Source organism: Danio rerio, chromosome 15, assembly GCF_052040795.2.
Source record: "Danio rerio strain M-AB ecotype USA chromosome 15, GRCz13ab, whole genome shotgun sequence".
Classification (NCBI taxonomy): domain Eukaryota; kingdom Metazoa; phylum Chordata; class Actinopteri; order Cypriniformes; family Danionidae; genus Danio; species Danio rerio.
In genome coordinates, this window is record NC_141035.1 from 22,215,908 (window position 1) to 22,231,921 (window position 16,014).

General features: G+C 34.1%; 1 protein-coding gene across 3 annotated transcripts in view; it reads left to right on the plus strand.

The window, feature by feature from the left end:
* Window positions 1–16,014, plus strand: part of zgc:77784 — a 151,412-nt gene that overhangs the window by 73,476 nt on the left and 61,922 nt on the right.

Consider the following 16,014-nt stretch of genomic DNA (forward strand, 5'->3'; position numbering starts at 1 on the left):
ATTTGATGATGACTGATGATCACAGCGAGCTATACAGATCTTTTAATCTTGGTTGCTTTGCACACGTCCTGTCTTGCTGGTATGATTATATGCGTTACTACGGAGACATGTTAATATGGGACTGTCAATCGATTCAGTGGGCGGGGAAACCACACTCCTAAATCACCTTGCGGTCAGCCTCAAAATGGGAGGGATTTGGATCCAATTTTACCATCAGGAATTTAAAAAAAGAGACTTTATATCATCCAAATATGATTACGGACACACTATACCTACACACAGTTCTTTAAAAACAGCTTCCAAGAGATGATTTTCATTATAGATGCCCTTTAAATACAATTTTGATAAACAAGAGAAACATAAAGATAATTCAGTAGTTTGTATTATTATTGTAACGAGAGGACGCTGACAATGGAGTTCAGGATCTACATGCAGTTTATTAATAAGAGTATTCAGACAGGCAATGGTCAAATTGGTCTAAACAGTATCATAGAGTTAATCCAGAAGCGTAGTCAAAGTCACAGGGAAAGAAGTCAATACAGGCGGCAAACAACGTACAGTACATGAGGAAACAAGGCTAGGATCAAACACAGAAAGACTTAGACAAAGAAATGCTATGTATTGTTACAGATAAACAATGACAAACAAGACTCAGCAAAGTGTATGGGAATGTGAGGTGTATAAATAGTCCAAGTAATGAGTCAATTGTGAGCTTCAGCTATGTGTGTGTGTGTCAGTGTCTGAATAATTGTCAGCTGTGGCAGGAATGCAAAGACTACATGGAGTTGTGCTTCATATCAGTGACATATGTGTAGTTCCCCAGCGATCTGCACAGGCTAGATCTCTGGTGATTGTAACAATTATTATTTGATTTTATATGTACTATCTTTTATGATGTTATTAATTCTTTTTGATTTGGTGACCACGCACTTATTTTATTTTATATAACAGTTTTCCAAACCATACACCAAACATGTTGGCTTTATTCACAGAGAAATGGATCAAAACATTCATTTTAAAAAGGGTATTTTCATCAAAATGATAAACTGCATCAGAAATTAGCTTATAGCAATATATGGTGCTGACAAATGCTGTCATTCCTTTGATTAAGCTAAAAAGCCATGAGTCAGATGTTAAGAGTTTTCTTCTGTGTTGACATTTGTAGATATACTTTAAGTAGTATTAAGTGAATACACAAAATTCCCTATTAAATTTTAAAAAAGCTTTAATGACATCATAATTTAAATAATATTTTTTATGGTGTATTTTGTACCAATAAAAACACTTTAAATGTAATTAATTACTTTTTTGAATTTAACTCTTATGCAACTCATAAATCTTAAAGAGGCAAGCTGATATTCTTAGCTTCATGCAAACTGTACAGCATATTGTGGCTCATCTCTATTAAATAGTCCTCACCATGGCCATTTGAACATGTCAGATGCAATCAGCCTTATCTGTGTGAAGTCAAATGCAAGGATTTATCAGTTCCTTTGCTGCTGCTTAAATGTTAGGTCCATTCTACCTGGTAGCTCTGTTTTGATGGAGATGTTTAGAAAATGAGCACAGCCAAACATGTAGCCTGTTTAATGTATAACCAATTTGATAGTGTGTGCTAGACAAAAAAAAAAAAAAAACTGTACAAAATGAAAGGGTCATACTTGTCTAGTGAATGCTCATTTTCTGTTTTGAGGTAACTTTCTGTTGTAGTTTACTTTTTTTAAATTATTATTAGACTATATTGTGTGCCAGTGGCAGACATGTCCACAGAATTTGATCAAGTCTTTAATGCAAGCATCGTAAACATGTTGTTTGTGTGTGATGTATGTTGTGTGATGTTATTTCAATTGCAAAACAGGGAAAAAGGCATAAAGTAGCTTCTTTCTTGTAAAAAACACTGCTCAGGGAGTGCTGACTGGCTCAATAAGAACTTAAACCTTTGCCCCCCCTGCTGAGTCGCCGTGTCGCCCAATCATAGAATAAGGAGGAGGGAGAAGGAAAGGATAAAGGGGGGTTCCAAAAAGAAAGAGGGAATGAACTTTAGGCAGTATATTTACAGTAGTTTTAGAATGAACTAATAGACTAACTAATAATTAGTGAAAAGGATCAACTGTAGTCGATCATATCACTCTTGAAATTAGTTTGTGAAACTTCACTTATTTAACTGTTACTGCTGTCTCAGAAGTCTAAATTCAGTTTCAACCTGTAAAGTAGTTTTTAGCAGGGCTGCCATCTTTTCATTTGTGACATCAGCAGTGTCATCTATACATTTTTGGCAGATTTTTCTAACCTTATTTAATTTATGGATGTTCAACTCTAGCCAAATCATTTAATTAAATAATATATGGTGTTAATAAAACACTTGAAGGCAATCGATCAAATCAAATGAACAAATACCAATGCTTGCACAGGCAGCAGAGAAACATTTGAAGTTTCTGTATTCTTTCTTATTCTAGCCTCTTTATTCTTTTGAACGCAAAAGACGGTATTTTGAAGAATGGAGTAAACCTGTAACCATTGACTTCATTGGTAGGAAATACACATAATATGGAGGTCAATGGTTACAGGTTTCCAGCATGCTTCAAAATAACTTTTTTTGTGTTCAACAAAAGTCTAAACTATTTGGAAGAAGTGAACGGTCAATAAATCATGACAGTTTTTATTTTTGAGTAAACTATACCATCAAACTTTTTTTTTTGCATTATGAATCAAAAACAGACAATGTCTACATTAAAAGTCACCAAATATTAAATTCCTGTTTCTGAATTGAAGCCAATGTCAAGAAAATGACGCTGTTCTTCCTGACTTGTAACAGCTACACTGGATGTTATAAATATAACAATCAACTCTCATACAGACAAGCATGGCACTGTGTGAGAATGGACGTGTGGTGTGAGCATAGCATCATGAGTCTCACAATGATTGCATGACAGTTGGCAGCCCTGTTTTTAGTAATGCATCGGACACGACTCATGCTGATGATATCGGGATATCATGAACTATAAAGCTAAAAGGCAAAGAGCAATAAAAAACAAAAATCAAGTAAAGACTGTTATTTTGAGAGAGTGAGTTTGCTTTTCATTCAACTTGTCTGCTGTTTTTTTTTTCAGATTTGTTTAAAGTGATCAAAAGTTTCACAAAACTCACTTCAAATTTCTGAATTATACAGGCTTATTTAGACAAAAAACTGCTCATGCTGTCTCCTTGTTTGGATCATGATTAAAATGCAGTTTTAATGCATTTTCTTTAATCACAAGTGGAAATAGCACTGGCAGAACTTTACTTTGAATGAAGATAATTATTTTATGTGACTTGATTTGTGATTCATTTTAAAAGTTCAATTTGTTTTTTTTTATATTTCAAGCAATATCCTTATAAAAGAAGATTGTTTTATTTACTGTGTAAGTCTTTAATTAATTAATTTTTTTTACAAAAATGTTGAGAAAATTGAATCAATTATTCATTTTCTTTCGGCTTGTGCTGAGTTCAGACTGCATGATTTTAACCCTGATTTTGACTCATCGACAGGTTTTGAGAAATCACAGACAAATGGCTAAAATCACAGGCAAATCAGTGCTCGGTCATGTGAGTAACAATCACACAGCGTAAACTACGTATCAAAGACGCGATTTGAGAGAATCCAGTGAAATATTTGGCATACCTAATATCTGGAGCTGTCTGTGATTCAAAACTATGCTGTGTGAAATGTGTTCTGAGTGAAAATAACATTGCCGATTATCTACAGCCAATGAGAGAGCAGCATCCACTAGTATGGGTGGAGGATGGGGGAGGGGTTCTTTTCAGTCTATTTATCTACCCAAAAAATGGAGGAAAAACTAGAAATTTGGCAAAAGCACCCATATCTGTTTGACGTGTCGTCTGAGCAATATTACAACTGGGTTGAAAATAAAAAAAGGTGAAGAGAAACGGTTAATTTCCTTTAAAATCCAGGTGAGCAAAATAAGTTCATTTTTTACCTTACTAAAGGCTTCTTTCTTATCACATAGGTTTATTCCAGTGTGGTGATGTCACTGGCCCATGAACAATTCATTCTTGTTATCAAACTAGTTCGTAACTGTAACAAAAGGCATTTCAATAATAACTTGTGTTTATGTTAAAACTGCTGTCATAATATTATTGATCAATATGGGACTCTTTTTGGATTCCCGGAAACTACAGAAATTAAGATATATTGTCTGATGAAAGATAGAGCCTATATTCCATTGCTCCGAATTCATTTTTATAAAAGAGGAAATTCATTCAATTAACCCTCTACTGCACACATTATGATAAATCTGTAAAAAAAAATATTTGACTGTTTTTCTTTTCTCAAAATGGCTTAACTTGAAGTGCTGTAAAAACATTTTGTGGAAAAAAAATCTTTTAAGGTACTTTATGAAATGTTGCCATATGGCAACTACATCCAACAGTGGATCTAACTTATAAATTTCAAATTTAAAACTTTCCTTATAATTAATCTTTTATATATATATATATATATATATATATATATATATATATATATATATATATATATATATATATATATATATATATATATATACATATATATATAAAAAAAAAAAATATATATATATATATATATATATATATATATATATATATATATATATATATATATATATATATATATATATATATATATAATTTGATTGATGTAGCAGCATTATGAGCTTTAACACCAAACTTATAAATGACACCTTATACATACTTTAACACAACTCATATTCCAACAGCTTTCATTCATTCCATTCTTTTTTGCTGAATATTATTGAAAACAATCATAATATTGTATTATCACATATACAACATACAATAAATATAAACATTTTCTCAGAGAAATATTGTAACAAATAAATAACTAGTCGGTAACACTTTACAATAAGGTTCATTAGTTAATGCATTTACTAACATAAACTAATCATGAACAACACTTGTACAGCATTTATTAATCATAATTGAAAATTTACTAATGCATTATTAGCATCCAAACTCATGCTTGTTAACATAAGTTAATGCATTGTGAGTTAACATGAACTCACAATGAACAACTGTAATTTTATTAACTAATGTTAACTAACATGAACAAATACTGTAGTAAATGTATTGTTCATTGTTTGTTCATGTTAGTAAATGCATTAATTAACATTAACTAATGAACCTTATTGTAAAGTGTGACCAACAAGTCTAGTATATCCAGATGCATCAGAATAATGTAGCTACTAGCTGACAATGTTTATATATATTATACTATTTACTATACTATGCCTGTCTTATCTGCATCTGAGCTAACTTACCTGAACTGTCTCTATCAAATGTTCAGTCTGTATCATTCTCATGGTCACTAAAATCCATCTCATCCTTATTTTCATCCGCAGGAAAAGCCAGTTCTGTCCTTTTCTTCTTTCACTTACCATAGAACATGGTGGTGCTTGCTAATACACTGTTCCCTGTATTGATATCTATTCAAAAGTTGTATTGCTATTAAATCTAGATTTTATCCATAATGCAAATGCAAATGCCATTAACACATGACTAATCAACATTATATTACTAGCTTTCATGTTGTTATTGTTACAACTTAAAAGTTTACAGCTGACCTTGCTAGCTAGCTAACCCATTGCAAAAATGCATGTTCCATTATTGCACAGTGTTGCCATTTTATAACACATACATTTGATCGATTTACAAAAAACAAATTTGTTTTTAAAAAATTTGAATTGTGAATATGTCATCATAACTTACTGGAGGTGTTTCAGATTTTTTTGTGGATCTGACATAATTTGATCCTTTATTTTTAATGATGTTTACATTTGCATTTAGCAACTACTCACAATAAACGCCAGTCTGTCAGAAATTGCGCTACAGAAAAACACTGCATGTCATGTGACTTTACCAAAGCACATCATTGGCTACTCTAAGGTCTTCTCTTGCCAAGAAAAAAAATATATATATATATGTTGGTCTTAAAGAAACAGTGGCAAGGAAATTAACCTTTTACATTGTAATATGGTTACGCCATGCAGTAGAGGGTTAACAGTTTGCTTTCTAACTGGTTAAACTTAAACCATGTATTTTCTTGAGTTAGATACTCCGCAACCATGGACATTAGATGTCTGTGTGTATTTGATTTGGTCGCACACTGTTGCACATTCGGTTATGAGAGGTTATTCAGTGCGGCAGTGACCAAGACATCTCTTCAGTTATGAGTCCATTATGCATGATTTAGCCTATCCCGGCTTCTCATAAATTGCCTCATTAGTACCGCACCATTCGTGCGAATAGCACCGCAGGATATCTATTCGCGTCTTTGCATTAATTAACATGTAAATCATTCGTACTTGACGCTTCATCCTCGTCTGGTGTGAACGCACCATTACTGCACATTACTAATGTTGGAAATTTACTTCCTTGTTTTATGGTGCGCTTGGTTAGCCTACTTTTGACTAGACTGTTCTCGCGATAGAGCTGAAATAAAGAACTGTCCTGGGACTGTTGAAATATACGCCCCCTTGTGGCAGTCATTTTTAATCAGAACTTTGTGTTTTGTCGTGCACTATGGGAGAGAAGCTGATTCTCGGGGTGTCTGAAATAAAGGAGTGCAAAAGCAAGAGCATTTATTCTCTGTGTGTTTACCATAGTTGAATGAATGAATACTATAAACCAGGGGTGGGCAAACTCGGTCCTGGAGTGCTTGGACAACACTGGAATACATCACATCCGGTCGTATACGGTCTAGTCGCTGGAATTCAAATATTTTAATAGATCCGCAACTCAAATCGGATAAAAAATTTTAGCATACCATGATGATGGGAACTCCACACAGCTCCCAGACTACTCTCCATTGGAAATGTTTGACTTCTGGTTTGTGTGCAATGAAAAGGCGGCTTTACTGGGGTATAAATAGGACTATTCAAAACTCTGATTGAGCTGCAGCCACTCCCAGTCACTGTTTTGAACAACAGCGAGCTGAAAGGAATAGTTCACATTACCGACATTCGAAAGCATAACACAAAGAAGCGTTTCCCACATCATCGCGCAAAATTATTTCATCAGTAAATGAAGGGCACCCTCTTCTTGTGGCCACTGGAGCTTCAGCTTCGCCTAGCTGTTATATTAATTCAGTCATCTTCTTCCAGTGTCTTTTAATGCAAAATGCCTCACCTTGTATGATTTGTATCTTTCTGTGGAAGATAAAACATAAGTGCTTTTGTTATTGTTTTGGAGTCCTTTGTGTTACACTCCATGGCTGAAAACAGTTTTTCATCCTTCAGACAAATCTTCCTTTGTGATCCACCGAGGATAGAAACCCGTACAGGTTCAGACCGACACACACAAGGACGAGTAAATGAAGTCAGAATTTTCTACTTCAGGCCGCTCACTGTGTTTTTTGGAACAGAGCAACTATGTGGAGCTTATGTTAAAGCGTGTGGATTACTGTATCTGACAGCTGTTATAGAGAGACGGTGTGCTTCAGCAAACTGCCGGAGTGCAGAGGCAGTGTTAATAGAACGTGGCAAAGAGAGTGTGTGTGAGTGTGTGTTTGCATGTGCGTGGAAACGAGAGAGGGAGAACTGGATGGGAATCTAACTGGCACAAGCCGGGGGAAGCAGCTGTAGCAGACCTGATTCAATTCATCCTCCAGTTATTTTGCCAGTCTGAATTAAGATGAGACCAAGCAGCTCCTTCCCACCGCCTCTCTCTCTCTCTTTCTCTCTCTCTCTCTCCATTTTCTGACTCAGGGCCATTTTCTTGATGTTTCATTTGTGAATTTTCTGTCTCATTTGCCTTGATGTTTTGTTGCCCTTCATCATTTCATCCTTACCAACCTTTCCTTCCTCTTCACTGCGTGTTGCCGCATCTCACAAGGTGGCAAAGCAGACTGTTTTATGTCTGCTGCTTTGCATTGTGGGGACGTGTGTAAACGCTTCAAAAAGACATTTTAAGTCATTACTCTGATCCTGCCATTAGACTAATGGGGATTTCATAGCTCGTGAAATAAGAAGTTTAAAGCAGCTGCTCAGCATTAATAACACTGAAACATAAAACCAGAGAGAGACTATAGCACGTTTCAGAACTCAAATGATTGCTTACATTTTTTAGGAATCGCCAGAGAGTTTTATATTTATAATCGTGCATGTGGCGTGACCTTGTGTCATCCTCTATTAGTTGAGCTACAAGGATTTTGTGACTGAATTCAGCTGATGTGCCATCATCCTCGCTCAGATTATGGAAATGCGGAGTAAAAATAGGAGCTTTAGGATGTGACTTATTAATTAATGCACATGCTTTGACACATTTAATTGTAGCACCCATGGAATCTGACTTGAGACCATGACTGATCCTGTTAACACATCTGCACAATTTCTGTCCTCTGTCACTGTAAAAGCAATTAAAATCAAGTTTACTTTAAACTATTACATTTGTAGCATATGCAATTAGGAGACAAAATTGCTGTTTGACGTACCTGCTAATTAGAGATTGGCGATTTCTTTCAGAATATTGAACTGATTAAAGATAATGATGTTGGTGCAAGTGAATTAACTGATGTTATTTAATATCATAGTCACAAATATGGACATACAAACAACTCATCCTTATACAATTACGCAAATTTAGTTCACAGATGACTGATGGATATAAAATATGATGCCTTAAAGGGATACTTTACCCACACATTTATTTTCTGTCATTATTAATTATGTTTCCATCCAACAATGCGTGTTTAACTAACTGTATGTGCAAATTCGAAATATTGCATACAACATTTGCGAATAAAGCTAATCAAAGTTGTCACCCAAATCAAAATAACTGCAAATCACAGTCGCTGCACATGACTTGAAATGTAATCTGCTCAACACATAAAATGCAATGAAGATTGTCGTATTATTACAGTCTCTTATGTTCGAAGGCGGATGCCTGGTGTTTGTGAATGCAGTCGTGCGGGACCATTCTGGGAAGGAATTAAACCAAATCATTTTCATGAAAGATTTTAGATCAGGTTATTTTTTCTTAACAATAACTAAAACAACATTTGAGGTGACGTACAATGAAATTGTTCAGTCCATGTATCTAATTACATCCACTGTTGAGAGACTTCATTTAAGTCCTGTATAATATAATTTTTTCGAAATACTTACTACAGTGTATGGTTAGGGTTAGTTAGGGTTAAGATTAGTCATGAGAGAGTCATGACTATAATTTAATTTACAAAAATTTGCAATTAATAATTCATAATCATTTGAGTCAGTTAGTCATTAACTGTAGACTTGCTGTAACCGGATCATTTGAATCAACCAGTCCTCGACTAGAGACTCGGTCTAACTGCATGATCTGAATCAGTGAGTTTTCATTAGTGTCTCGGTTTGATCAGACCATGTGAATCAGTGAATTGTTGACTTGAAACTTGCTCAGGCCAAATTATTTGAATTAGTGAGTCGTTACCTGGTGACTCACTGTGACTGGATCATTTGATTCAGTGAGTCATTAACTGACGAATTGCTCTGACTGAGTCATTTGAATCAGTGAGTCATTAGCAATTTGCTCTGACTGGATTATTGAATCCGTTAGTTGTTAACTTGTAACTCGTTATGACCAGATCATTTGAATTAGTGAGTCAATAGTTGCGTTCGACTTCATGCAACACTGCGCAGATCGATCGAAATCTGTCTTAAAGCGGTGCATGCCGGTTAAAAATGTTGTCTGGATTGACGCTGCGCGGATGCCATGTGACTGTTACATGTGGCAACAAAGTACTGTGATAGCGCTCAAAGATCAGACGATTGATTCAGCCGGTGCAGCATTTGAAGAGCGGCTTCATGAGCTGTGATGATGACACCGATATTACACAATTGGCCAAATTCACAGAATGACAACAACCACATGTGTTTTGGGTTTATTATTGTACAAATTCTGATTCACAAACTTTTCATACCCTCTCTATCTTGTAGATTTCATGCTTATTAACAGAATATAAATGATATATTTCAGTAAATAACCTAAATATTAAGTCAAATAAGTCTTACAGACTTAAAATAAATCCTGACACGCTAAAGGTTTCATAACAAATTAAGTTAAAATGTATAAAGTATAATTATAAGTATAAAATTATTTATATATGTTTATACACAAGTTTTAAAAGTAGAATTGATGTATTTGCTCCTTCTGGGAAACTTCTACTTAAAGTCTAGCTCACTTATTGTAGAAATGCCCTTTTGTTCAATCTTCTTAGATTAAAATGCTTTTTTGAAAATGCTTTCATTATCCAAAAAAAATCTTAATCATTGTTTAAAGCTTAGTCAAAACACATTGTTTTGGGTTTTAGACTAATATAAGTTGGAATGTTTTATATCTATAAATGTACATAACTGTAAAACTAATTTTAGCATATTCAAACAAGATGTATTAGCCTAAAAAGTGATGTTTAAACTTCTAAAACGTGAACTTATTTATTTTAGTTTAAATTACCCTCTCGTTTACCCTTATTTCTCTCATGTGTTTGTTATATAGTTAATTGATAACTACCTTATTGTTTAAAAATGAACTATAGTTTGCAGAGACTGTATTCTGTTTTATTTGTACTGTAAATCTTTTGTTAACTGGTGACTCACTTGGACTGGATCATTTGAATCAGTGTGTCATTAACTGGTGAATCACTCTGACTGGATCATTTGAATCAGTGTGTCATTAACTGGTGAGTCGCTCTTACTGGATCACTTGAATCTGTTAGTCATTAACTGGCAATTTGCTCTGACCGGATCATTTAAAATATTGAGTCATTGTCTGGCAATTTGCTCTGCTATGATTTGAATCAGCAAGCAATGTCTGCTAACTATAGACTCACTCTAACTGTATTATTTGACTCAGCGAATTCTTAACTGAAGTCTCACTCTGATCAAATCATTTGAGTCAGCAAGTCATTGACTGGATCTAACTAGATCATTTGAATCAGTGAGTCAGTGCTGCAGACTAGTCTGACCAGATCATTTGAATCAACCAGTCATTGACTAGTGACTGGCTCTATTACACTGGGATGATAGCTTGACTCTACATTTGAACTTTAGGCTATATACAGTTGAAATCAGAATTATTAGCCCCCTTTTGGTTTTCTTTTTCCCAAATGATGTTTTTCAGAACAACGAAACTTTTTACAGTATGTCTGAAAGTATTTTTTATTCAGAAGACAGTCGTGTTCATTTTATTTTGGCAAGATTAAAAGCAGCTTTTACTTTTTTTAAAAAACATTTTAAGGTCAAAATTATTAGCCCCTTTAAGATATATATTTTTTCAATATTCTACAGAACAAACCATCATTATAACTTGCCTAATTACCCCAACCTGCCTAGTTAACCTAATTAACCTAGTTATGTCACTTTAAGCTGTATAGAAGTGTCTTCAAAAATATTTAGTCACATATTATTTACTATCATCAAAAAAAAAAAAAAAACAGGGGGATAATAATTTAGATGGGCTATTAATTCTGACTTCAACTGTAAATCTGACATTGTATGACTAGTTTGAATTACTCTCTTATTTTTGCACGACCCTCCAACACATTAACATTACAGTACAGAATAGCACTTTCTGCATTATCCTGAAGATCATATAATTTATTAATATAACATTTTAAGCATTTGTTTGATGTGTCAAAACAAAGACGAGCCACTTGGGAGTGTGTAAAACATCACATCCATTTCATTTCTCTGGCAAAAAGGAGTCCTTCACGTGTTCAGTCGACAGGCTTTCATAGACTGTCTAGGAATTTGGCAATAGAAAATCAGTTAATAGATGAAAATCACCCATCCCACCTGTCACTCCTGATAAAACTGAGAAAATGATACATAGAAATTAAATAGCAGTTTTTTTTCTAGCATATTTGTGACAAACACTTGCATATTCTTCACATTGATCCACCAATAACTAAAACATGAGGAACAAAATCCCAGTGAGTTTTTTTTTTTTTTGTCACTCACAGCATCACTCCCGACATGAGCCAGTTTCAGTCTCTCAGTGGAACTCCACCTGTCACAAAAATCAGGATTTCACACCTCACTTTTTTCTTTTGGTGAGAAAGATTCTGGCTCCAATTCTTAAATTTATGAATGTTCTGTGCTGCAGCATTATGCATAATTCCATTCACTGGTGAGACACTCATTTCAGCCAGTTTCCTTGTATTTGCACTTAGTTATTTTTCAGTTTAGACCCTCTTGTGCTGCAGATTTTCGGTCCCATATGGATGATTCTACAATTGCAGGTGCCCAAAATCATTGGTTTTATTCAGCTATTTTCAAATAGGAATGTTTTTCAAATTTTAAACATTTGTTGCTTATTGTTATGGATCACATGATGTTACTTATTGTCATGGATCACATGATGTTACAGCTCATAACAATATAATATTGTTATATTAATATATTTATATTATATTATTTAACAATATAATACAATATGATATTTTTCTGCAAAAAAAGTGTCTAATATATAGCTGAAAAGCATTTATTGTTGTCATTATAAACTGTTATTGTGTTCTAAAATTATAAACTATTATTGTCATGGTGGCGCAGTGGGTAGCACGATCGCCTCACAGCAAGAAGGTCACTGGTTCGAGCCTCAGCTGGGTGAGCTGGCATTTCTATGTGGATTTTGCATGTTCTCCGCTTGTTTACGTGGGTTTCGTCCTGGTGCTCCAGTTTCCCCCACAGTCCAAAGACATCTGCTATAGGTGAACTGGGTATGCTAAAAATGTCCATAGCGTATGAGTGTGTATTGGTGTTTCTCGGTAGGGCATCTGCTGCGTAAAACATAAGCTTGATAAGTTGGCAGTTCATTTTGCTGTGGCGGCCCCTGATTAATAAAGGGACTAAGCCAAAAAGAAAATGATTGAATGAATGAATGAATATTTCAGTTTTCTATTCATAAAAGTGAGTAGTTGACTTTATTTAAGAAAGAGTGTAAACTTGTTCTCTTTACTTATTAAGTAAACAAACTATCTGCAAAGTTATAAAAGTTAAGTCAATGTGTTTACTGACTTTTTAAAGTAAAATAAATGGGTTTACACTCTTTTTTAAAAGGGATGGTCCAGAGTGTATTTTTAAGGCTTGGTTGTGTTTATAAAAAAGCAATGTGTGTCCATGCTTCATTTGTAGAAAATCATGTTCATTTTTCATACAGATGGGGCCTTTAGAAATGCTCAAGAACAGAATGCCATGACTAACCGCGGTTCGCCACAGGGAAATTCTCTGACTCAGGAAAAAAACATTACATTTAGGTGCAGCTGAGCTTCATTCTCAGTTGTGGCCAATACTGAAGGCGAAGGACTCATGTCATGGGTGGCTGTTTCTCATTGTAATTACTTTTTTTTCTTTCTTTAAACTGATGCGGATTGTTATATCTTACATATATGTCCGATATTTTTACCGGATTACCTGTTATTACCGGAGAAATTCTGTGGTTTTATATTATGTATGGTGCGCTGGGTCATCTCTCTTTTCGTGGCAAGACCACTCGATGTACGATGCCAACAGTCAGTCAGCGAGTTAACTTAAATAAAAAATGAGGCAAATAACTACACAAAGGTTCAGTTTTCAATAAAAAAATAACCACCCCTTTCAATAAGCTGGCTAAGGGCCTGATAGTGTAATATTAAAAGAATGTATATTAACTGATAAAGAGATATTTCAATAAAGACTTACATTTATTTTAGCCATAGTGCAAATGAAACATGTCTCATATATCAGTATTGATAAAAGATTAAGTGTTTCAACCGAAATTGGACATGCTACTCTGGGGTGCACTTCCCAAACAACGGCAAAACTAGTGGTTTAACAAGTATGATGCATCGCTTGGGAAATTAACGATGTAGTGACGAGTGTTTCCCCAATACCGTAGATACAACATTAATCTGTAAGCACTTCTCTCCTTGTGTCGTGTCCTTTGGAAGCCCAAATATCGAAACAGAACTGAGGAAATAGTAGCGTTTGGGCGACATTTTAGTTTAATTAACATTTCAACTTAATTACAGCATTACAGTGCCTTTGGCCACGCCCCTTCGCTGCGCAAGGTGTATGTGCATGGTAAATCCACGTAACTTGAAGCATTTGTGATCTCACTAGTGCGGATGTCTTTTAGTCCCCAAACTTGTTTCGATGTAGGCTTTGCTAAACTTACTCTGTAAGGGCCGATGTCTCTCTCTGCATTGAACTTTGAGCGTCTTACATTCAGAGATGTTGTTTATGTTCACACAGCTACATTACACATCAACCAAAGTTTAAAATATGATATCGTAGTGGACCACCCCATTAAAGTAACTAATCATTTTTAGCAGATTCATTTTTTTATAATTCTCCTAAATTAGATTGTTTTAAAATAATGTTGGAGCGACGCGGTGGCGAATATAATGCTGTCGCCTCACAGCAAGAAGGTCTCTGGTTCGAGCCCTGGCTAGGTCAGTTGGCATTTCTCCTTGGAGTTTGCATGTTCTCCCCGCGTTCGCGTGGGTTTCCTTTGGGTGCTTCAGTTTCCCCCACAAGTCCAAACACATGCAGTACAGGTGGATTTGGTAAGGTAAAATTGCCCATAGTGTATAAGTGTGGATGAGAGTGTATGGTTGTTTCCCAGAGATAGGTTGCGGCTGGAAGGGCATCAGCTGTGTAAAACATTTGCTGGATAAGTAGGCGGTTCATTCCACTGTGGCAACCCCAGATTAATAAAGGGACTAGCTGAAAAGAAAATTAATGGGTCAGTATGATTTTTAAATGTTTTAAAATAAGCTTATCCTGTTCATCAAGGCTGCATTTATTTCATCAAAAATACAGAACAAATTGTAAAGTTGAGAATTTTTTTTTGCACTATAAAATAAAAGTAGTTTATAATTTTAGTAATTTATTCCATTGATCTTAATGATGCACTTTCAGCTTTATTACTCCAGTCTTCAGAGTCACATGATCTTTCAGTTACAGTATCTCTCTAATAGTAATAATAATATTAATAATTATTAATACTATTATTATTTTACGTTGTTGTTGTCATTGTTGTTGTTGTTGTTGTTGTTGTTACTATTTTTATTGTTATTAATAATGTTTATAGTAATAAAATCAATAATGACTGGAGTAATAATTTCGTTTGAAACTACATACAATAAGTAATAAATAAATGTTTATTCAATAAATATTTAACAATTAATTTTTTTTTACAATAAATGGGGCCTTAATGAATAAAAATATTTTCTCAAAAAAAAAACATGAAAAAAATCTGACCTCTAACTTTTTACCAGTACTGTATGTATATACTGTGTATTTATTTATTTATTTATTTATTTATTTATTTATTTATTTAATGTATTGAAACTACAGTAAATAAAAGCAATAAACTGGGGTTTAGAAAGCACTGTTTAATAAAAACAATGACAATTGTTGTCAATAAGATACTATAAATAATTTCTTATAGTCTTTGCTTAAATTTTAAAAAGCAAAATGTATCTATAACTATAGAATCTCCAATATTTACAGCTGAAGCCAACATTATTACCCACCCATTGTTTTTACTTTTTTTAAATAGCTCCCAAATGATGTTTAACATATTTGTTTTTAATAATAATAAAAAAAACATTTGATGGTCAATATTATTAGCCCCCTTAAGCATTATTTTTATTTTTTTACAGAACAAACCATCAATATACTATGACTTGCCTAATTACACAAGTCAGCCTAGTTAAGCCTGAATACTAGTATCTTAAAAAAATAAAAATATCTAGTAAAATATTATGAACTGTCATCATGGCAAATATAAAATAAATCAGTTATTAGAGATTAGTTACAAACGTAAACTACTATGTTTAGAAATGTGTTAAAAACATTCTCTTTCCGATGAAAAGAAATTGGGGAAAAACATGCAGGGACTAATAATTCTGACTTCAACTATAAATACACGGTCATGTTTCCAGGAAGTTCGAGTGAGATTAGTTCTGTATTCAGTGTGTTAACATTCACCTGGGCT